General features: G+C 51.6%; 1 protein-coding gene and 1 gene segment (V, D, J or C); both read right to left on the bottom strand.

The window, feature by feature from the left end:
• LOC114084216 (immunoglobulin lambda-1 light chain-like) overlaps nucleotides 1–24,903 on the bottom strand; it is an 878,674-nt gene that overhangs the window by 185,809 nt on the left and 667,962 nt on the right. The window lies entirely within an intron of this gene.
• The window catches only part of LOC114084215 (immunoglobulin lambda variable 2-18-like), a 473,618-nt gene that overhangs the window by 190,554 nt on the left and 258,161 nt on the right, over nucleotides 1–24,903 (bottom strand).

Genomic DNA, 24,903 nt, shown 5'->3' with positions numbered 1-24,903 from the left:
GTTTGTATTTACAGTGGGGGCCCAGGGAATACAGAAAACCCAACCAGGAAGTCAGGAGGGTGTCCTCTGACCTTACACCATGGCTGCCCCATTTGACCTCTTCCTGCCCTCCACCTTGGAAAGCAACCCCTCCCTATCCACCAGAAAGCCTCACTGGGCCAACCCCCTGGCCTCTGCAGCCTTCTGAACTACAGGGCTCCTGACCTCCAGGGCCGGTCCCCTCCTTGCCCATCTCTCCTATTTTTCTCCCCAACCTGACCATTAATTCTCCCAGGAGATTCTGCCCTCTTCCTGGAGATCAGCCTGGCCACCCCTGCCACTCTCATCATCTCATTCAGGTACCAACTCTCAGTGATCATCCAGTGTGAAACATCCAGGGAAAAAACAGCCCTGCAAGGGCTCCAGTTCTCACACATATGAACCACATGGATTGCCCCCTCAGATCCCTGCAGCCACCCCAAGGACAGGCCAGCCCTGTGGCCACCTGAGCCTGTCCTTGGTGCCCCTCTTGCCATTCCCCAGGAGCCTGGCTGTAGTTGTATAGAAGCTCCCTCCTCATATCCAGATGAGAGGGATCTCCTGCCTGAAGGGGCGATTCCCTTCTACCCTGGTATACTAGCATTCCCTGACACCCAGGTGGAGAGGTCTCCCACCTGGAGAGGCGAGTCCCCTCTACCCTGGCTGCAGTGGTATAGGAGCTCCCCCGCTAAACACCTAGGTGGGAGGGGTCTCCCGCCTGGAAGGGTGAGTCCCCTCCACCCTGGCTAGGGTGGCATAAGAGCCCCACCACCGGACACCTAGGTAGGAGGGGCCAGTCATCTCTACCCTAGTGCTGGTGGAATACGAGCTCCCCCAGATGCCCAGGTTTGAGGGGTCTCCCACCTGGTGGGACAAGTCCCCTCTCCCCTGGCTGCAGTGGTATAGGAGCTATCCTGGACACACAGGTGGTAGGGGTCTCCCACCTGACGGGGCGAGTCCCTCTACCCAGGCTGCAGTGGTATACAAGCTCCCCCAGACACCCAGTTGGGAGTGGTCTCCCTCCTGGAGGGGTGAGTCCTCTCTACCCTGGCTGCTGCAGTATAAGAGCTCCCCTGACACCCAGGTGGAAAGGGTCTTTCACCTGGAGGGGCGAGTCCCCTCTACCTTGGCTTCGGAGGCACTTGGCTCCCCACCTGGAAGGGCGAGTCCCCTCTACTCAGGCTATGGCAGTATACAAGCTCCCCCAGACACCCAATTGGGGGAGGGGACTCCCGCCTTGATGGGTCTCCCGCCTGGAGGGGCAAGTCCCCTCTACCCTGGCTAAGGCGGTATACAAGCTCCCCCTGACACACAGGCGGGGGGGCCTCCCACCTGGAAGGGCAAGTCCCCTCTACTTTGGCTGGTTCCCTATAAGAGATCAAAGGACATCCAGGTGGGAGGGGTTTCCTGCCCGCAGGGGGAACCTCTCTACCCTAGCTGTAGCATTATACAAGCTCCCCCACACACCCATTGGGTGTGGTCTCCTGCCTGTAGTGGAGAGTACCCTCTACCCTGGCTGTGGAGGTATAGGAGCTCCCCCCCCCCAACACCCAGGTGGGAGGGGGTCTCCAGACTGGAGGGGCATGTCCCCTCTACCCTGGCTGTGGTGGTATACTAGCTTTCCCTGTAGAGAATCAGATGTGACTGTGAGCTTGAAAACGTGATTATTATTGCCCTTGATGGAGTCTGCCTGCAAACAGGATATTCTGTCAAGGTCTAGATAAGGTGACAGCAAATCATGCTTGCATATGAGATGTTTTGTTGTCTTTGTTGGGGCTTACTCACAAACGAGAGGTACCTTCACAGTTTAGATAAGGTAACATTGGACATGCTTGAAAAAGAGGTGTGTACTGTCCTTGGGAGGACTTGCCTGCAAACGGGATGTTCTGCCAAGTGGGCTAGGAGGGCGCCAAGAAATTTTTTTTTTTTTATCTGTTCTTGACAAAGAGCAGAGCTCAGCATGCTCAGGCCAAGAGTAGATTAGCCATGAGAAGCAGATCACTTCTGATTAGAAAGTAAAACTTCTGTATGCTATGTTTAACTAGCTAAAAGACCTGCTATAAAAAGATTGCTGTATACAATAAAAGACTTTTTTTCTTCTGCTGCTTTGCTTGCTCTGCTTCTTCTTTCTTCTCAAGCTGACCTGCGAGTGAATTACTGCAACATTTGGCATGTGAGCAGGATCCAGCACCGAAAGGGTAAGCACTCCAGGTTAAGAAAATGAAAGGGGACTTTTGGGATTAACAAAATATCGAAAGGGTATCCCCTGGGTTGAAAGAGACTTTAGGGGGACTTTCAGAACTAACAAAACATCAAAAGGGTATTCACCCCAGGTTGAGAAAACTTAAGGGGGACTTTCAGAATTAACATAGAAAACTCCCAGTCCTTAAAGGAACAATATGTGGAGTTACTACAAAGATTATTGTATTCCATAGATGTAAAAACATAGCATAAGAGACTTAAAGAGTTATTTAAAATTATAGAATGTCATTGTCACTGGTTCCAGTTTCAAACCAAGGTCCAGTTAAATTTATAGGAATGGAAATTGGTTCAGAAAGAACTCCATAAGCAGCATCAGGCTGGGAATGTTATTTCTTTGAAGATTTGGACATTGTGTAGCGCTATTACTCAAGCATTACAATTATTAGAAAGCAATAATGAAAAGGGTTCTCATTGTGAAAGCCAAGTTGATACATCAAAATCTGATACTAAGATTAACAAAACGGAGCCCAAGGAAGATATCTGTGATACTATAGATGATTCTCCTAAATCAGATCTGGGTGATGTGGAAGATTCAAAAAGTTCAGATAGTGACTCCAATATAAAAGAAATTATGGAGGCCTTTGTGGAAAAAATGAAATTAAAAAAGCAAAGGTCCTCTCTTAAACCTACTACTCCTTCTAATGCTTCTCTCTTTACAATGACAAAGTATAAAATTGATATGGTTAAAAAACAACAGCACTTTTCATTTCCTTACTATGATATATGATGATGATGATGATCTTACACCTCCCTCTAGTGGTTTTGTTAATCCACCACATTTATTTCCTATAACTGGACAACAAAACCTTCATAATCCCCAAATGATTGATGTTCATTATACTACAGTAAAGTACAAATTTATAAAGGATTGTCACAAAAAAGGTAAAGGTGTCTTTTACCTGAAGTCAAACTAAACTAAACAAAAAGCGTAAATTTTATGGTACTTTCTAATTACCGGCCGGTCATTTTTTTCTAGGACTCTTGCTTTTTCTTAGATTCTGTATTTTTTGAGCTCATAATTTTGATCCTACAGACCTAAGTTAATGTTTTTCTGATCAGTTCTATTTTTGACCAACTGTGGAGTATTTAAACATTACAATGGAAATTTCACCTAAAATAGCTACAAGGCCTTTATTGTGTTATGTGTGCACACTTGTATTATGTGTTGTATGTCTGTTCGTGCGTATGTCCATATATCATGTACATGATATAAAGATTGATATATATGTAAAGAGCGCTCGTAAAAATTTTTAAAAAATGGGTTCAAATATTTTTAATTCACTGATTTAAATGGTTAAATTTAAATTGGGTAAACAGATAAAAAAATAAGATGTCTTTAACATGTTACTGTCTGATGTGCTTTGGTTCTAGGACTTTTCTTCAACAACAACATCAACAAAATGGCTAACACTGTTCATTATACTTGTCTAATGTTTTGATAAAATAAGTAAATTAATTAGACATAAGATTACTTTTATGAGTACTTTTATTATGAGTACTTTTGTTAAATATCTGATTGATTTACAAGGTTAATATGCTAAATGTTAAATATACCATTAAATATTTTTAACTCCTTAAATTACATTAGATAACATTATTGATTATTTTTAAGTTGGTAAATAAATAATAAATAAATGGTTGCTTTGTCATCCCTGATATTTAGACACTATATTTTCATAATATGGTAAACAGATGTGATTAATTGTGTACTACAAATAACAAAATATCTCTTATTAAAATGGAATAATTTGCCTAAATTCAAAAATTTACAAGGATTGTTTCAAAGTATGAGTAAAGAAGGAGTTAAAAGATGGAAAAAAATTAGAAGGTTCTAGGTATGGATTTAATAGAAGAAAAATTTGTTTCTGGAAGTGAATAAATAAGAGGGTTTAAGCAAGGGATAAAGAAGGTCTGTGTACATTGGCTATATATGTAAGTTTTTTGAGCAATTAATCTTGAAGGAATTAAGGATTATACAACTATGGTTAAACAACAACTATTATTTTGCAATATTCTAATATGTTATTTCTTTAAGAGCTAAACTTGATTAATATAAAAACATCAATAGTAATTGTGGTACTAACACTCTTCTTTGTATATTAAATGTATTCATATTTTCCAGGTATATAAATCATTAAGATAGAAGCTTTAAAAAATTATATCAAGCTGGTGTTCTCCAAAAGGTTGCATGGTAATTTTAGGCTTATAAAAATAACATTGGAGATTTATTTATATCATTTAATGTTCTATAACTGGGCCTATTATTAATAAGATATATAAAGTTTTATGTTACTTTTTACACTGAGATACAATTAAAATGTATTTTTTAAGTTAATGAGAGCCTAATCTACATAAAGGTTAATATTATAAAACACAAAAACATTTTTCTATTTTTATACAAAAAGCTAAAAGCTTTCAACCTTTCTTTATTTCATGTTTTAGATGTGTTATCATATTGTGTTAGTTAATACTCAAATAAACTTAAACAATTATTTATATAAAATTATATTTAAAAACAAAAATAAACTTTAAAACTACAACACTTTACTTAAGGTTTATAAAGAGCCCTGCTTACCTAAGATAAGACTCTATGTCCTATCTCACTACATGTAAAAATACCTACAAAAATAGTAGGCCAAATTTCAGTACATTTTACTCATATTAGAGCACATTCTGCACTGCCAGGACCATTAACTAGAAAAAATCAAAATATTGATCAACTATTATTCCCCTTACAAAAGGCTCATCTAGAACATGCTTTACATTGTACAAACACTAAAGAACTTTATAAAAAATACAAAATAACTCAAAAACAAACACATGAAATTATAGCTAACTGTTCATCATGTGCTCCTTTTAATATTCCTTACTGTCCTCCTGGTGTTAATCCAAGGGGACTCCATCCTAATGCCCTTTAACAAATGGATGTTGTTATAATTCAGTCATTTGGACGACTAAGATATGTACACCATACTATTGACACTCATATTCATTTTCTATGGGCCACAGTATTATCTTCAAAAAAAGCTGATGCAATCATTTCTCATTTATTATCTTGTTTTGCTGTCATGGGAATTCCTAGAGAACTTAAAACTCACAATGCACCTGCATATACCTCACAAAAATTACATTCATTTTTACAGAAATATGACATTACACATACATTTGACATACCTTATAATAGTCAAGGTCAAGCTATTATAAAAAGGACAAATCATACGTTAAAAATATATATACTAAAAATAAAAAGGGGGCATATGGCTATGGCTTATACACCTCAAAATATACTTCATAAAACTTTACTAACTTTACATCTTTTAATGTCTAGTCAGGTTCCAAGGTTCCTGCAGCCCAGCAACATTTCTCTACATTTAAATCTCAGCCATTATTTCAAAAATCGTAAATACCTATATGGTACAGGGATGAAAAATAAGAATGGATTTCTAGGTTATTGCACCACATGGGAAGGGGGTTTGCTCTTATTTCTACAGGTAAAACACCTTTCTGGGTACCTTCAATACTTATCAAATTGCAGAATGAGCGACCCATTTGTCAGACAATTTCAGGAGCTGGCAATGCAGAGAACTTCTACAATGGCAACGAGAACAGCAGACCCCCCAACATGGGGACAGAAGAAAAAGTTGACTCAAGAAGCTGAAAAAAACCTTCAAAAGGCAAATCAGCCTTTAAATCTTGTTAATCTTTTATTAGCTATGCTTGCAGTTACTAATTGCCAGGTAAGTATAGTTTCTGCTCATTCTTTTGCTTATTGGGCCTATGTTCCTAACCCTCCTTTGGTGCACAGTGTTTCCTGGGAGAACCTAAAGTTTGTGTGTGTACTAATAATACTAATTCCCCCCCCTCCTGTATGTGTGGGAATTAAAGCTATTCCATTCCATAAAAATCTGTATAATATTTCTAAGATAACTAGCTGTTGAAGGAGTTCCATTGTGTATAGGGACTCGTTCTTTCTGTTCGCCTCTTATAGCACATACCAGTTCTCATTCCTATAATACTTGGGGAGTTAATTATCATAGTTATTCTACTGCTGTTTTTACTGTCATGATATCTTCCCGAAGATTTAATACCTCTAATATGTATGTTAATCAATCATTGCTAACATCTGAAAAATGTTTTATCAGAACTCATCTTCCTTTATGTTCAGCTAAATACTTTGAAACCTTTTTAACTCATTTAGAGTGGGAAAAATGTCGTGATCATCACCCTAAAACAGTAGTTAAATATCAAAATATCACTATAGTTGATTGGAGTCCTGATCATTCTAAGTTTATAAAAAGTTGGTCAAATCGTACTTTAAGATGGCATCGACATAATGGGACAATAAATGCTTGGGGTAATGAGACAATTAAAATGCAACATTATGCTTTGGTCCCTCCAATGTTACAGCATACAAAGTTTTCCAATATTCAAGGGGATATATAAAAATTATGGGAAGTATCTGGGAAACTCACTGTATGGACTGGAAATTTCACATTAGATGTATCCCATTCCTCTCCTTTTGAAGTACATCTATATAATAATCTGACTTATTTTGCTTCTGCATGTGTTAAATTACCTTATTCTCTTATGATTGGAAACTGTGATTGGAATGAAACTTGGGGAACAAGATCATGTATAGACTGTTATCTTACTCAATGTGTAAATAGAACTAATTGGAAATTAATAGAAATTAATAATTATTCTTTAGTTATTATTAAAGCTCGCACAGAATTGTGGGTGCCTGTTAATTTGACTTGTCCTTGGTCTGATTCATTGTCTGTTACTCATTTGTACAATGCTGTTCAAGTTTTGTTACATAACTCTCGATGATTGGCAGGAATAGTTATAGCTTCTATCCTTGCAGTTGCTTCTGTAACTGCCACTGCTGCAGTAGCTGGCGTTGCTTTACATCAAGGCATTCAAACTGCGGATTTCATGAGAACATGGCATCAAGATGCTCATTTATTATGGCAACAACAAAAGGACTTAGACTCTCAATTGGCTACAGATGTGATACATTTACAACATACTGTTTCCTGGCTTGGCGATAAAGTGACTATTTTGGCTACCAGAAATGTTCTAAAGTGTGACTGGAATTCTTCTCATATTTGTGTGACTCCTGGGCCATATAATACCAGTGATTCCTGGGAAACTGTTAAAAGATGGTTAAATGGACATCAAAATTTAACTTTTGAAATCATGAATTTGGAAAAAACTATGATTGACACCTTTAGTAAGACATTACCTGAACTAACAGGATCTGATATTTTACAAAAATCGTCTTCAAGTATTGCTAATTTAAATCCTTTAAGTCATTTCTCTACCTTGTTGTCAACTTCTTTAGGTAACACTGTAATAATTTTTGTTTTCTGTTTTGTTTTGTATATAGTCTTCCAATGCTGAAAAAAGCGAAGGCAACTGAAACATGAAACCTCTCTTATTGCTTCTGCTATGCTCATTTACAAAAACAGAAGGAGGGAGATGTAGAGAATCAGATGTGACTGTGAGCTTGAAAACATAATTATTATTGCCCTTGATGGAGTCTGCCTGCAAACGGGATAGTCTGTCAAGGTCTAGATAAGGTGACAGCAAATCATGCTTTCATATGAGATGTTTTGTTGTCTTTGTTGGGGCTTACTCGCAAACGAGAGGTTCCTTCAAAGTTTAGATAAGGTAACAGTGGACATGCTTGAAAACGAGGTGTCTACTGTCCTTGGGAGGACTTGCCTGCAAAGGGAATGTTCTCCCAAGTGGGCTAGGAGGGCACTAAGAAAAAATTTTTTATCTGTTCTTGACAAAGAGCAGAGCTCAGCATGCTCAGGCCAACAGTAGATTAGCCATGAGAAGCGGGTCACTTCTGATTAGAAAGTAAAACTTCTGTATGCTATGTTTAATTAGCTAAAAGACCTGATTTATTGCTGGTGGAAGGCTGCCTTCTTTGTTCACAATACTATAAAAAAGATTGCTGTATACAATAAAAGACTTTTTTTCTTCTGCTGCTTTGCTTGCTCTGCTTCTTCTTTCTTTCTCATGCTGACCTGCGAGTGTATAGGAGCTCTCCCCCACACACCCAGGTGGCAGGGGTCTCCCGACTGGAGGAGCATGTCCCCTCTACCCTGGCTATAGTGGTATACTAGCTTTCCCTGACACCCAGGTGGGAGGAGTCTCCTGCCTGAAGAGGCAAGTCCACTCTACCCTGGCTGTGGCAGTGTACAAGCTCCGGCCTACACTCAAGGGGGGATCTCCCACATGGAGGGGCGAGTCCTCTCTACCCTGGATAATGTGGTATACAATCTCACTGTGACACCCAGGTGGGAGGAGTGTCCCTCTGGAGGGGCGAGTCCCCTCTACCCTGGCTGCAGTGGTATAAGAGCTCCCCCTGACACCCAGGTGGGATGCGTCTCCTGCCTGGAGGGGCATGTCCCCTCTACCCAGGCTGCAGAGGTAGGTATTCCAGTTTCCCCAGACATCCAGGTGGGAGGAGTTTCCAGCTTGGAAGGGCCAGTACCCTCTACCTTGCTGCAGTGGTATATGAGCTACCACCAACCGAAACCTAGGTGGGAGTGGTCTCCCACCTGGAGCGGCAAGTCCCCTCCACCCTGGCTGTGGGTTATAGAGTTCCCCCAGACATCCAGGTGGGATGCGTCCCTCGCCTAGAGGGGTGAGTCCCCCTCTAGCTTGGATGCTGCGGTATAGGAGCTCCAGCAGACACCCAGTGGGAGGGGTCTCCCGCCTGGAGGGGCGAGTCCACTCTACCCTGGCTGAGGAGGTGTACAAGCTCCACCAGACACCCAGGTGGGAGGGGTTTCCCGAATGGAGGGACAAGTCTACTCTACTCTGTCTGCATCGGTATACGAGCTCCCCCGGCCCATACAGATGGGAGGGTCTCCGGCCTGAAGGGGCGAGTCCCCTCTACCCTGGTTGTGGTGGTATACTAGCTTTCCTGGACCAGCGAATCTGCTCTACCCTGCCTCAGGCGGTGTACAAGCTCCCCCAGACACCCAGGTGAAAGGGGTTTCCCGCATGGAGGGCCGAGTTTCCTCTACCCTGGCTGCAGTGGTATACTAGATTTCCCTGACACCCAGGTGGGAAGGGTCTCCTGCATGGAGGTTCCAGTCTCCTCTACACTGGCTGCAGTGGTAAAGGAGCTCCCACTGACACCCAGGAGGGATGGGTCCCCTGCCTGGAGGGGTGAGTCTTCTCTAGCCTGTCTGCTGCGGTATAGGAGCTCCCACGCAAACCCAGGTGGGAAGGGTCTCTTGCTTGGAGGGGCAAGTCCCCTCTACCCTGGCTGCGGTGGTATATGAGCTCCCCCAAAAACCCAGGAGTGAGGGGTCTCCCGCCTTGTGGAGAGAGTCCCCTCCACCCTGGCTAAGTCTGTATACAAGCTCCTCTGGACACCCAGGAGGGAAGGGTCTCCGGCCTTGAAGGGCTAGTCACCTCTACCTGGCTGCAGTGGTATAATAATTTTCCCTGACACCAAGGTGGAAGGGGTCTCCCACCTGGAGGAATGACTCCCGTCTACCCTGGCTGCATTGGTGTACAAGCTCCCCCAGACACGCAGATGGGAGGGGGCCCGCCTTGAGGCGTGAGCCCTCTACCATGGCTGAGGCAGTATAGGAGCCCCCTGCTATACCAAGATGGGAGGGATATCCTGCCTGAAGAGGCGAGTTCCCTCTACCCTGGCTCTGGTGGTATAGTAGCTTTCCCTGACACCCAGGTGGGAGGGGTCTCCTGCCTAGAGGAGTCTTTCCCCTGGAGGGGTGAGTCCTCTCAACCCTGGCTGCAGCAGTATAGCATCTCCCCTGGATACCCAGGTGGGAGGGGTCTTCTGCCTAGAGGGGAGAGTGTCCTCTACCCTGGTGCAGCAATGTACAAGCTCCCCCAGGCACCCAAGTGAGAGGCAACTCCCGCGTGGAGGGGCAAGTTCCCTCTACCCTGGCTGTGGTAGTATAGGAGCTCACCGCCATACCCAGATGAGAGGAGTCTCCCACCTGAAGGGGCAAGTTCCCTCTGCCCTAGCAGCTACAGTGGTATACTAGCTTTCCCTAACACCGAGTTGGGAGGAATTTCCTGTCTAAAGGGTTGAGTCCCTTCTAACCTGGCTAAGGTGGTATACAAGATCCCTGCTACACCAGGTGGGAGGGGTCTCCTGCACATCGGGGCGAGTCCCCACTATCCTGGCTGCAGCAGAATAAGAGCTACCTTCCCCCGACACCCAGGTGGGAGGATTCTCCTTACTGGAGGGGTGAGAACCCTCTACCCTAACAGTGCGGTTTTAGGAGCCCCCTCCGGCACCCAGGTGGGAGGGGTCTCCTTCCTGGAGAGGCAAGTCCCCTCTAACCTGGCTGCAGCAGTATATGAGCTCCCCCTGACACCCTGGTGGGAGGGGTATCCCGCCTGGTGGGGCAAGTACCCTATACTCTGGTTTTGGGTGTATTAGAGCCCCCCCCATCCAGGTGGGAGGCTTCTTTTGCCTGTAGTGGCAATTCCCCTCTACCCTGGCTAAGGTTGTATACAAGCTCCCAGTGACACCCAGGTGGGAAGGTCTCCTGCTTGGATGGGCGAGTCCCCAATACTCTGGCTTCTGCGGTATAGCAGCTCCCCCACACATACATCCAGGTGGGAGGGGTCTCCCTCCTGGAGGGGCGATTCCCCTCTCCCCTGGCTGTGGCTGTTTTGAGTTCCCCCACACCCAGGTGGGAGGGGTCTCCCACCTGGAGGAGCAAGTCCCCTCTCCCCTGGCTGCAGAGGTATAGGAGCTCCCCCAGGGAGAAGTCTCTCAACTGGAGGGACAAGTCCCCTCTACTGTGCCTCTGGCAGAATATGAGCTCTCCTGACAAGCATGTGTGAGGGTTCTCCAGCCTATTGGGGCGAGTCCCCTCTATCCTGAATGCAGCCATATATACGAGCCCCCCCCCAATAGCCAGATCAGAGGCTTTCCAGCTTGGAGGGGCGAGTCCCCTCCACCCTGGCTAAGGGAATATACAAATTCCCGAGACACCCAGGAGGGAGAGGTTTATGGCCTGTAGGGGCGAGTCCCCTCTACCCTGGCTGTGGCAGTATAAGAGCTCCCTCTGAAACCCTGGTGGGTGGGGAATCCCGCCTGGAGGGGTGAGTCCCTTCTACCCAGCCTGAGGCAGTATAGGAGCTCCACCTAACACCCAGGAGGGAGGGGTCTCCAGCTTAAAGGGGAGAGTACCCTCAACCCTGGCTGTTGTGGTATAGCAGCTCCACCCTACACCCAGATAGGAGGGGGTCTCCTGCCTGAAGTGGTGAGTTCCTTCCACCCTACCTGTGGCAGTATATGACCTCCCCTGACAACCAAGTGTGAGGGGTCTCCCGCCTAGTGGAGCGAGTCCCCTCTATCCTGGCTGCTTCGGTATATGAGCTCCCGCTCCCCCATAGACAGAAGGGAGGGATCTCCCGCCAGGAGGAGTGAGTACCCTCCACCCTGGCTAAGGCAGTATACTTAGGCAGTATACTTCTTTCTGGAAACCCAGAAGAAAGGGGTCTCCCGCCTTCAGGGGCAAGTCCCCTCTACACTGGCTGCAGTGGTATAAGAGCTCCACCCCCCCATACCCAGGTGGGAGGGGTGTCTTGTCTGGAGGGGCAAGTCCCCTCTACCCTGGCTGCTGCAGTATACAGGCTACCCTGGACACTCAGGTGGGAGGGATTTCCCACCTGGAGGGGCTAGTCCGCTCTACCCTTGTTGCAGTAGTATATGAGCTCCTCCCGAAACCCAGGTGGAAGGGGTCTCCTGCAAAGAGGGGCAAGTCCCCTCAACCCTGGCTTCAGTGGTGTACGAGCTCCCCCCAGACACACAGGTGGGAGGGGTCTCTCGCCTGGAAAGGCAAGTCCCCTCTACATTGGCTGAGGCAGTAAAGAAGTTCCTTCAGACACCCAGGTTGGAGAGGCGAGTCCCTTCTACCTGGCTGCAGCAGTAATCGACCTCCCCCGACAACCAGTTGGGAGGGGTCTCCCGCCTGGAGGGGCGATTCCCCTCTACCCTGGCTGCGGACATATAGGAGCTCAGCCAGACACCTAGGTGGAAGGAGTCTCTTGCCTGGAGGGGTGAGGCCCCTGTACCTTGGCTGAGGCGGTGTATGACACCAGGTGGGAGGGGTTCCCCGCCTTGAGGGGCAAGTCCCCTCTTCCCTGGCTGTGTTGGTATAGTAGCTTTTCCTGACACCCAGGTGAGAGGGGTCTCCTGCCTAGATGGGTATTTCACCTGGAGGGGTGAGACCACTCTACCTTGGCTGCAGTGGTATAGGAGCTCCCCCAGACACCCAGTTGGGAAGGGTCTCCCGCATGGAGGGGCAAGTCCCCTCTACTTTGGCTGTTGCCCTATAAGAGCTCCCTGGACTCCAAGGTGTTAGAGTCTGTAAACAAGTCAAGATGGCGCCTGGCATTTTGCAGAGGGAGTGGTTTGTGAAGTAAAGCCAAGGAGCCATTGAGTGTTGGAGATTCCTTATTGGTTGACTGCTGTATCTAGTTTATGTTAATTAAGATAAGCTGTGTGTAATGTATATATACCCCTCCAGTCCTACAATAAACGGCTCCCACTCCAGCTTTATCAATCTACACAAGTTCCTCGTCACCCCCCGGTTATTTTGCTGCAGCCAGACTGCGGCAGGTGGTGGCCCCTTGCGGGGAGCCCCGGGACACTCTGGGGTAAGTGACCAAAAAAAAAGCTGCCTGTCCCTAGATAGGAGGGGAGCAAATCTGCTCGTCCCTAGGCAGATAGGGCGAGAGGAAAAATGGCCATTTTGAGAAAATGGAGAAGATTGATACAGTATGTTTGTGTCTTGTTTTGTCTTGACATGTTGTATTGTCTTTGTGACAAAAATATAGAAGGGGTATTAAGTAAATTACTAAGGGAAGAAGGCACCCCAGTGGAACCAAGAATAGTTAGGGCATGTGTTGATAAGAGCCCAGGAACTCTAATCAGAAAGAAAAAGAAAGTTCAGAAGAAGAAGGATTATCAGGAAAAAAGTTGCAGCAAAAGACTATTACTGAATACTTTTAGTTACTGGAGGGTGCGTGAATTGGCATGGCAGACTGCCACGTGCGGGAGCCGGTGATGCTGCAGCAAGGACTTTCCAAGCAGTGGCAGCTGGCTCTTCCCCGCTCCCCGCCTGGGGAGTGGTACACCACTGCGAGAGCCCAAATCCAAACCTGACCTGGAGGCACAGTCTCACAGGCTCTTCCTCCCTGTGCCCAGTGGCAGTTTGAGTCCAGAACACTCCCTGGACTCTCCCAGGGCCATCTGGGGCTGCCCAGGATGCTGCAGGCGGGAGAAGGCCCGCGTCCCTGAAGTTTGATCATTTCCAAGACCAGTAACTACAATGGTTCTCCCACACCTGGAGGCTGATGAATAATAAGCACTATTAAGGCTTATTTCAAATGTAAAAAAAACCCTGAGATAATGTACTAAATTGTTCAGAAGGTTGTTTTCTTACTGGAATACTACAGGATTTTCTTTAGCCATCCAGAGTTCCTGCCTTCCTCCCAGTGCCGGTGAAGACGAAGGTGAAAGAATTTCCAGTGTTGCTGAGAACCTGACAAGACTTCTGATCAAGCTAGCTGCCTGCAGAACTTACCTGGACTGTGATTTAAGCTAGCTGCCTGCAGAACTTACCTGGACTGTGATTTACCTGGACTGTGAGTTAATCTATTGAGACACTGCTTTACTTGGACTGAGACAACAAACTGTAATCTACAACAAATTGTAACTCGGTATCTTTGCTAACGGTGTCATTGCTGGTATAATTTTTCCAAAGGCTTCTTGCATGGAGCCATCAATTGGCTTAGTATTGTGGCATTTTGTATCCTCCCCTTCTGCTTGTAGCAGGTTATTTATGGTGTTTGTGTAAAAACCACTATGGTCATTTAAATTAAACAAAAGGGGGAAATGTTAGAGTCTGTAAACAAGTCAAGATGGAGCCTGGCATTTTGCAGAGGGAGTGGTTTGTGAAGTAAAGCCAGGGAGCCATTGAGTGTGGAGATTCCTTATTGGTTGACTGCTGTATCTAGTTTATGTTAATTAAGATAAGCTGTGTGTAATATATATATACCTCTCCTGTCCTACAATAAATGGCTCCCACTCCTGCTGTATCAATGTACACAAGTTGCTAGTCACCCCCTGGGCTGTGGCACCAAGGTGGGAGGGCTCTCCTGCCTGCCAGGGCAAACCCCTCTACCCTGGCTATAGTAGTATAAGAGCTCCCCCAACACCCTGGTGAAAGGGGTCTCCCTCCTGTAGGGGTGAGTCCCCTCTACCCTGGCTGCGGGGGTATAAGAGCTCCCTCTGACTCCCAGGAGGGAGGGGTCTCCTGCCTGGAGGGGCGAGTCCCCTCTACCCTGGCTGCAGTGGTATTCAAGACACCGACACCCAGGTGAAAGCGGTCTCCCGCCTTGAGGGGTGAGACCCTCTCCCCTGGCTGTGGCAGGATATGAGCTCCCAGGACACCCAGGTGCGAGGGGTCTCTCCTCTGGAGGGGTGAGTCCCTGTTACCCTGAATACGGCAGTATAGGAGCCCTCCCCCCAGACACCCATGTGGGAGGGGTCTCTCCCCTGGAGGGGCTAGTTGCCTCTACCATGGCTGCTGGGGTATAAGAGCTCCCATGACACCCAGGTGGGAGGGGTCTCCCGCCAGGGGCTGCGAGTCCCCTCTCCCCTGGCTGCAGCAGTATAGTAGCCCCCCCCACACACACCCAGGTGGGAGGGGTCTCCCACATGGAGGGGTAAATTTCCTCTACCATGGCTGCGGCGGTATATGAGCTCCACAAGACACCCACGTGAAAGTGGTCTTCCACCTGGAGGGGCGAGTACACTCTACCCTGGCTGCAGCAGTATACAAGCTTCCCCTAACACGCAGGTGGGAGGGGTCTCCTGCCTTCAGTGGTGAGTCCCCTCTACCATACTGAGGCGGTGCATGAACTCCCTCAGACACACAGGTAGGAAGGGTCTCTCCCCTGGAGAGGAGTTTCTGGTACACTGGATGTGGCAGTATACAAGCCCCCCCCCCCCCCCCCCCACACACACACACAGGTGGGAGGGGTCTCCCGCCTAGACTGGTGAGTCCCCTCTACCCCAGCTGGGGCAATATAGGAGCTCCCCCGACTCCCAGCTAGAGAGTTTCTTGACTGGAGGGGCTAGCCCCTCTACCCTGGCTGCAGCGGTATTCGGGCTCCTCACCACAACCAGGTTGAGGGGTCTCCAGACTGGAGGGGCGAATCCCCTCTACCCTGGATGCAGAGGTTTAGGAGCTCCCCAGACACCCAGGTGGGAGAGGTCTCTCCCCTGGAGGGGCGAGTCTCCTCTACTATGGCTGCAGCGGTATAGGAATACACCCCCCAACACCCAGGTGAGAGGGGTATCCCACCTGGAGGGGAGAGTGCACACTACCCTGGCTTCAGCGGTATAGGAGCTCCCCACGACACCCAGGTGGAAAGGGTCTCCCTCCTGGATGGGCGAGTCCTCTCTACCATGGCTTTGGTGATATAAGAGCTCCCCCTGACACCCAGGTGGGAGGGTTCTCCCACCTGGAGGGGCAAGTCCACTCTACTTTGGCTGTAACTGTGTACAAGTTCCCACTGGACACCCAGGTGGGAGGGGTTTCCCGCCTGGAGGGGCGAGTCCCCTCTACCCTGGCTATGGCGGTATAGGAGCTTCCCAGGACACCCAGGTGGGAGGGGTCTCCAGCCTGGAGGGGTCTCCAGCCTGGAGGGTTGAGTTCCCTCTACCCTGGGTGCAGTGGTATATGAGCTACCTCCAACACCCAGGTGGGAGGGGTATCTTGACTGGAGGGGAGAATCCCTTCTTCCCTGGCTGCTGCGGAATTCAAGCTTCCCACCTGGAGGGGCGAGTCCCCTCTACCCTGGCTAAGGTGGTATACAAGCTCCCCCTGACACCAAAGTGGGAGGGGTCTCCTGCGTGGAGGGGTGAGTCCCCTCTATACTGGCTGTTGTGGTATTCGAACTCTCCCCAAAAATCAGGTGGGAGGGGTCTTCTGCCTGGAGGGGCGAGTCCCCTCTACCCTGCCTCCAGTGGTATACTAGATTTTTCTGAGCTCCTGCAGACACCCAGGTGGGAGGGGTCCCCGCCAGAATAGGCGAGTCCCCTCTACCCTGGCTGCAGAAATATAGGAGCTCCCCCAACACCCAGTTGGGAGGGGTCTCCTGCCTAGAGGGGTGAGTTCTTTGTACCCTGGCTGCGGAGGTATAAGAGCTCCCCCTAACACACCTAGGTGGCAGGAGTCTCCCGCCTGGAGGGGCGAGTCCCCTCTACCCTGGTTGTGTGGATATAAGAACTCCCCCTGACACCCAGATGGGAGGGGTTTCCCGCCTGGAGAGGAGAGTCCCCTCTACCCTGGCTGCAGGGGTATACAAGCTCCCCCAGATACCCAGGTAGGAGGGGTCTCCCACCTGAAGGGCCAAGTCTTCTCTACCCTGGCTAAGGCAGTATACAAGCGACCCCTACACACAGATGGGAGTAGTCTCCCACCTGGATGGGCGAGTCCTCTCTACCCTGGCTTTGGTGGTATACAAGCTCCTCAGACACCAAGGTGGGAGGGGTATCCCTCATGGAAGGGAAGGTCCCCTCTACTTTGGGTGGTGCCCTATAAGAGCTCCCAGGACACCAGGTGGGAGGGTTCTCCCGCCTGCAGGGGCAAGTCTCCTCTATCCTGGCTGTGGCAGTGTAGGAGCTCCCCGCAATGCCTAGGTGAGAGAGATCTCCCTACTGGAGGGGCGAGTCCCATGTACCCTGGCTGATGAGGTGTAGGAGCTCACCCAGACACCCAGGTGGGAGGGGTCGCCCACATGGAGGGGCGAATCCCCTCTACCCTGACTGTTGCCTTATACAAATCCCCATACCCAGATGGGAGGGGTCTCCCGCCTGAAGGGGCGAATTCCCTGTATCCTGGCTGAGGTGGTATACTAAGTTTAACTGACACCCAGGTGGGAGGAGTCTCCTGCCTGGAGAGGTGAGTCCCCTATAGCGTAGCTGCAGGTGTATACAAGCTCCCCACCACACTCATGTGTGAGGGGTCTCCCACATGAAGGGGCCAGTCTTCTCTACCCTGACTGCTGCGGTTTAAGAACTCCCCTAACACTCTGGTTTGAGGGGTCTCACACCTGAAGGATCAAGTAACCTCTACCCTGGCTAAGGTGATATACAAGGGTTCAATGATACCCAGGTGGGAGAGGTCACCCGCCTGGAGGGGCAGCGAATCCACTCTACACTGGCTGCTGCTGTATAGGGGCTCCCCCCAACACCCAGGTGGGAGGGGTATCCCGAATGAAAGGGCGAGTCTTCTATACCCTGGCTGTGGCTGTATTCGAGCAGCCCCTCCCATAGCCAGATGAGAGGGGTCTCCCCACTGAAAGGGCAAGTCCCCTCTACCCTGGCTGCAGTGGTATACTAGCTTTCCCTGAAACCCAGGTTGGATGGGTCTCTGGCCTGGAGGGGCGAGTCCCCTCTACCCTGGCTGCAGCGCTAAAGGATCTTCCCTGACACCCAGGTGGGAGGGTCTCTGGCCTAGAGAGAGGAGTCCTGTCTACCCTGGCTGCAGTGGTATAGGAGCTCCCCCCTAAAGATGGGAGGGGTCTCCTGCCTCCAGTGGCGAATCCCCTCTACCCTGCCTGTGGCGGTATAGGAACTCCCCTGACAACCAGGTGGAAGGGATCATCTGCCTGAAGGGTCGAGTACCCTCTCCCCTGGCTTGGCAGTATATAAGCAACCCCCCACACCCAGGTAATAGGGTCTCCTGATTGAAGGGGCGAGTCCCCTCTCCCCTGGCTTGGCGGTATATAAGCTACCCCCCACACCCAGGTAATAGGGTCTCCTGATTGAAGGGGCGAGTCCCCTCTCCCCTGGCTTGGCGGTATATAAGCTACCCCCCACACCCAGGTAATGGGGTCTCCCAACTGAAGGGGCGAGTCCCCTCTACACTGTCTGCGGGGGTACGTAAGCTCCCCCTGACACCCAGGTGGGAGTGGTCTCCCGCATGGAGGAGTGAGTCCCCTCTACCCTGGCTTTGTAGGTATACAAGATCCCCTGACACCCAGGTGGGAGGGGTATCCTGCCTGGAGGGGCGAGTCCCTGTTACCTAGATGCAGTGGTATTCGAGCCCCCCCCCCCCCCCCATGACACCCAGGTGGGAGAGGTTTCCTGCCTGTAGGGGCGAGTCCCCTCTACCCTGGCTGCAGTGGTATAGGAACTCCCCCTGACATTCAGGAGGGAGGGGTCTCCCGCCTAGAGGTACTAGTCCCTCTACCTTGGCTGCAGCTGTGTAAAAGTGCCCCCAGACACCTAGGTGTGAAGGGTCTCCCGCCTGAAGGGGCGAGTCCCCTCTACCCTGTTTGTGGTGGTATATGAGCTCCTGCAGACACACAAGTGGGAGGGGTCCCCCGCCTGGAGGGGTGAATCTCCTCTAATCTGGCTGCAGAAGTTTAGGAGCTCCCTGGATACCAAGTTTGGGAGGAGTCTCCCGCCTAGAGGGGTGATTCCCCTCTTCTCTGTCTGCTGCAGTATAAGAGCTCCCCCTAACACCCAGGTGGGAGGGGTCTCCCGCCTGGAAGGGCTAATCCCTTCTACCCTGGCTAGTTTGGTATACAAGCTCCCCCACCCAACAACTAGGTGGGAGGGGTCTCCTGTCTGTAGGGGCAAGTCCTCTGTACCCTGGCTGAAGCGGTATATGGAGCTCCCCTTACACCCTGGTGGGAGGGGTCTCCTGCCTGGAAGGGCGAGTCCCCTCTACCCTGTCTATGGCGGTAAAGGAGCTCCCCGCGATTCCCAGGTGAGAAGGGTCTCCAGCCTGGAGGGGCAAGTTTCCTCTACCCTGGCTGCTGAGATATAAGAGTTCCCCCAGACACCCGCTTGGAGGGGAGAGTCTACTAACCCCGCCTGTGGTGGTATAGGAGCTCTCCTGGTCACCTAGGTGGAAGGGGTCTCCCGCCTGGAGGTGCGAGTCCCCTCTACCCTGGCTGTGGCAGTATACAAGCTCCCCCCCACTCCAGGTGAAATTAGTCTCCTGCCTGGAAGGGAGACTACCCTCTCCCCAGGCTACAGCAGTATATGAGCCCCCCAACCAGACACCTAGGTAGGAGGGGTCTCCCGTCTGGGGGGGGGGCGAGTTCCTTCTACACTGGCTCAGGTGGTAATCAAGCTTTCCCTGACACCCAGGTGGGAGGGGTCTCCCGACTCCAGGGGTGAGTCCACTCTACCCTGGCTGTGGAGGTATAGGAACTTCTGTAATCACCCAGGTGAGAGGGGTCCCCCATCTGGAGAGGCGAGTCCTCTGGCTGCAGTGGTAAAGGAGCTCCTCCAGACACCCAGGTGGGAGGGGTCTCCTGCCTGGAGGGGTAAGTCCTTTCTACCCTGGCTTCAGTGGGATATGAACTCTCCCTGACACCTAGATGAAAGGGGTCTCCGCCTGGAGGGGCAAGTCTCCTCTACCCTGGCTGGTGCCCTATAAGAGCTCTAGGGACACCCAGGTGAGAGGAGTCGCCCACCTGCAGGGGCAAACACCTCTACCCTGGCTGTGGCAGTATATGAGCTCCCCGCGACACCCAGGTGGGAGGGGTCTTCTGCTGTAGGGAGGGGTCTCCTGCCTGAAGGGACGGCATTCCTATACCCTGGCTGCAGTGGTATTCTAGCTCTTCCCAACACGCAGGTGGGAGTGGTCTCCCTACTAGTAGGGCGAGTCCCCTCTGCAATGGCTGTAGAGGTATAGGAGCTCCCTCCCCACCCATACCCAGGTGGGAGGGGTCTCCTGCCTGGAGGGGGAGTCCCTGCTACCCTGGCTGCAGCTGTATAGGAGCCCCCACCCCAGACACCCAGGTGGGAGAGGTCTCTTGCCTGGAGGGGCGAGTCCCATCTACCCTGGGTGAGGCTGAATACAAGCTCGCCCAGAGTCTAAGTTGGGAGGAGTCACTCCCCTGGAGGAGTGAGTCTCCTGTACCCTGATTAGGGAAGCATATGAGTTCCCCTGACACCCAGGTGGGAGGGGACTTCCCCCAGGAGGGGCAAGTCCACTCTTTCCTAGCTGCAGCGGTATAAGAGCTCCCCCAGACACCCAGGTGGGAGGGGTCTCCTGACTAGAAGGGCGAGTCCCCTCTACCCTGGCTGTGGCAGTGTAGGAGCTCCCCCAGACACCCAGGTGTGAGGGGTCTCCCGCTGGAGGGGCGAGTCCCCTCTGCCCTGGCAGGGGCTGTATATGAGCTCCTCCTGACACCTGGTGGGAGAGGTCTCCCTCCTGGAGGGACAAGTACCCTCTACCCTGGGTGCGATAGTATATGAGCTTCCCCTGAAGTCCAGGTGGGAGAGGTCTCAGCCTTGAGGGGCGAGTCCCCTCTACCTTGGCTAAGGTGGTATACAAGCTCCACCTTGAGGGATGAGTCCCCTCTACACTGGCTCCAGTGGTAATCAAGCTTTCCCCGACACACAGGCGGGAGGGGTCTCCCAACTGGAGGGGCAAATCCACCCCTACCCTGGCTGCAGAGGTATAGGAGCTCCTGAAGTCACCAGGTTGGAGGGGTGGCTCGGTGAGTCCCCTGTACCCTTGCAACAGCAGGATAAGAGCTCCTCCCTGACACCCAGGTAGGAGGGTCTCCCGCCTTGAGGTGCGAGTCCGCTCTACCCAGGCTGGAGCAGTGTATGAGCTCCTCCAGACTCTCAGGTGGGGGGGGTCCCCCGCCTGAAGGGGCTAGTCCCCTCTACCCTTGCTGCAGCAGTACATGAGCTCCCCCAACACCTAGGTGGGAGGGGTCTCCCGCCTGGAGAGGCGAGTCTTCTCTGTTTTGGCTGGTGCCATATAAGAGCTCCCAGGACACCCAGGTGGGAGGGATCTCCCACCTGTAGGGCAATTCCCCTCTATCCTGGCTGCTGCGGTAATTGAGCTCTCCCTGAAACCGAGGTAGGAGCCTTCTCCCTACTGGAGGGGCGAGTCCCTTCTACTCTGGCTGCGGCAGTATATGAGCCCCCACACGACACCCAGATGGGAGGGGTCTTCCACCTGGAGGGGTGAGTCCCCTCTACCCTGGCTGCTGTGGTAATTATGCTCCACCTGACACCCAGGTAGGAGGGGTGTCCCGAGTGGAGGGGCGAGTCCCTGCTACATTGGCTGCTGCAATATATGAGCCCCAGCTGACACCCAGGTGGGAGGGGTCTTCTGCCTGGATAGGGGAGTCCCTTCTAGCCTGAATGCAGGGGTATAGGAGCTCCTTCACACACACCCAGATGGTAGGGGTCTCCTGCCTGGAGGGGCCAACCCCCTCTAACCTCGCTGCGGGGGTATAAGAGCCCCCTCCGACACCCAGGAGGGAGGGGTCTCCGGCTTGGAGGGGCGAGTCGCCTCTACCCTGGTTGGGGCCGTATACTAGCTCCATGACACCCAGGTGGGCGGGGTCTCTCGCCTGGAGGGGCGACTCCCTGCTAGCCTGGCTGTGGTGGTATATGAGCACCCCCAGGATACCCAGGTGGGAGAGGTCTCCCGCCTGCAGGGACGAGTCCCCTGTACCCTGCCTGCGGAGGTATAAGAATTCCCCCAGAAACCCACTCTAGTCTGGAGTGGCGAGTCCCTGCTACCCTGGCTGCAGCTGTATAGGACCTCTCCCCCCAGGAACCCAGGTAGGAGGGGTCTCACGCCTGGAGGGATAAGTCACCTCTACACTGGGTAAGGGGGAATACAAGCTCGCTCCAACACCATTTGGGAAGGGTCTCTCCCCTGGAGGAGCCATTTCCCTCTACCCTGGCTGTAGCAGTATAGGAGTTTCCCCTGACACTAAGGTTTGAGGGGTCTTCCTCCTGGAGGGGCAAGTCTGCTCTACCATGGCTGCAGCTGTATAAGAGATCCCCCAGACACCCAAGTGGGAGGAGTCTCCGCCTGAAGGGGCAAGTACCCTCTAACCTAACTGCAGTGGTATATTAGCTCCCCCCTGACACCCAGGTAGGAGGAGTCTCCTGCCTGGAGGGACTAGTCCCCTCTATCCTGGCTTCTGTAGTATAGGAGCTCCCATGACAACCAAGTGTGAGAAGTCCGCTGCCTGGAGGGTAGAGTCCCCTCTACCCTGCCTTTGGCAGTGTAAGAGCTCCCGCAGACACCCAGGTGGAAGGGGCCTCATGCCTGGAGTGCCGAGTTCCCTCTACCATGCCTGTGGTGATATAGGAGCTCCCCTTGAACACCCATCTGGAGGGGCGAGTCCCCTCTACCCTGGATAATGTGGGATACAAGCTCCCTGTGACACCCAGGTGGAAGGGATCTCCTGTCTGGAGGGGCAAGTCCCCTCTACCCTGGCTGCTGCTGTATAGGATCTCTCCTGGACACTCAGGTGGGAGGAGTCTCCTGCCTGGAGGTTAGAGTTGCCTAGGCCCCCTGCCTCTGGCCTTATAGGAGCTCCCCTTGACACCCAGGTGGGAGGTGATTCCCACCTGGAGGGGTGAATCCTCTCCACCTTAGCTGTGGAGATATAGGAGCTCCCCCTGACACCCAGATGGGAGGGGTCTCTTGCCTTGAGGGGCAAGTACCTTCTACCCTGGCTGCAGCAGGATAGGATATACCCCTGAAAACCAGGTGAAAGGGGTCTTCCGCATGGATGGGCGAGTCCCTGCTACCCTGGCTGCAGCTGAGTAAGAGCCTCACTTCCACTCAGTTGGGAGAGGTCTCTTGCCTGGAGGGGCGAGTCCCCTGTCCCCAGTCTGCAGCAGAATACGAGTTCCCCCTGACACCCAGGTGAAAGAGGTCTCTGCATGGAGGGGCCAGACCCTGCTACCCTGGCTGCAGCTGTATATGAGGCCCCCTACCCCTGCCATACCCAGGTAGGCAGGGTCTCCCGCCTTGAGGGGCTATTCCCCTCTACCCTGGCTAAGGTCCCTTTTACCAGCCAACTCCTGTGACTCACCATTGTTCCCCTTATGGTGTGGTATCCTGGCACTGCCGGGACCCTCTGCTCCCACTGCTTCTTTCTAGCGTGGGTTCTTCAAATAGGTCCTGGCTACCCACTGACCACACCCCAACCTCTGTACCACTGGTATCCCCTAACAGTGCCCGCTTTTGCCCCTCCTTTGGTCCAGGATCCTGGGGCAGAGGAGTGGAATTGGCTAGGCTCTGCACCCTGAATGCTCCCTATCAGAAACACAGCCCTGCCACTCGCCTGTGTCCCCTTTGCTGCCTGAACCTTGATGCCTGGCAGTTAACATGTGACTTGCTCCAACCCAGCCCTGAGAGATACCCTCCCTTCCCTCCACTGCCCTCTTGCCTTGCATGCTGCCCCACCCCAACCCAGCCTTCCCTAACCCTGACATTTGCACTCAAGTCCCAGGGCCTGGCCACTCACCTGATCCCATTATCACATTCCTCATGTCCCTTGATGTAGCATGGATTCTCTTCCTATTGGGTCTGACCTGGGGACCCTTGTTTGGGCCTGCCAGCGTGGTCCCCTAGCTGCCCTTTGTGCTTCCCTCTGTCTCCTGGTCCTCCTGCAGCCCTTCCTAACCTTCACCTTGTGCTTTTCCCTGGCACTGGTGGGTCTCCTGATCCTTCATTCTGGGTCGGTCCGGGGGTCCCTTGCCTGTGCTCCTGACTTGGGTCCTTGCTCTTGCCTCTCTGTGCACCCACTGTGACCCCCCCCCCCCCGTGCCATCACTTTGCCCTCCTCCTGGCCCCCTTCCCTTGTCAGATCTCCTTTTGCCAGGTCCCTAGCCCTAGATTTTCATCTGGGCCAGGGCACCTTATGGGAAACAGAGCCCTGCCCCTCAACTAGGCCCCATTGCTCTCCCTGGATGCTTGTTCCTTCAAGTGGAACCCTGACACCTAGCAGTGGCCCTGGGCCTGGAGCCTGCCTGTGCCCTGCTGGATCCCCTGCCTTCCCTCCCAAGTCTTGTCCACTGTCCTGAGCCCCCTGCCCAAGCCGTGGTCCTTGTCTCTTCATTCCTTGGTCTGGCTCCTCACTTGAGCCTCTGGTGACCCTTCTTGCTCTATGCTTTTCTGGGCTTTGTCTGAGGGCCTCTCGCTGGGGCCACTTCCCTTCTTTCCTTGGCTTCCCTGTATTTCAGTACCCTAGTGCAGACCTGGCTTATTGGCCCCACCCTTCCCTGCTCTCCCCTGGCCTGAGCTCTCCTCTAGGTCCCTTGCTTGGGATCCTTGCTGGAGTCCTAGCCCCCACCCCACCCACACCCATCATGCAGCCCTTCAGGCTATGCCTCCCTTTGGCCTTCCTAGTTTCTGTCTCTGCCAGGCCGGCTTTCCTGATCCCCTTTCCAGGATGCTCACCTGGGCCAGGGGACTTGACCTGGCTTCTTTGCCCTGTGAGCTCCCTTTGGGAAAACGTAGCCCTACCCCTTGCCTGTGCCCTTTGGCCTCCCTCAGCCCGGGCCCTGCTCCTGAACTCTGATACCCTGCAGTGGACCTGGGATTCAGCCTTGCTCCCACTGTGCCACCCACTGCTCTTTCTCCACTCCCTCCCCTCCCAATACATGTTTCTTTTCATTCACCCAGGACTAGGTTCTAGCCCTTGGCTCTCCATTTCTAGGCCCAGCTCCTTGCTTGAGTCCTTGGCCACCCTTCTCGAGGACCCTGTCCCTGTTCCTTGGTTTCAGGTACCTTTTACCAACCCCCT

The sequence above is a fragment of the Marmota flaviventris genome, chromosome 1 (genome assembly GCF_047511675.1).
Source record: "Marmota flaviventris isolate mMarFla1 chromosome 1, mMarFla1.hap1, whole genome shotgun sequence".
Lineage (NCBI taxonomy): Eukaryota > Metazoa > Chordata > Mammalia > Rodentia > Sciuridae > Marmota > Marmota flaviventris.
The sequence above is the reverse complement of the archived record's forward strand: the minus strand, read 5'-3'. Positions and strand labels throughout refer to the sequence as shown.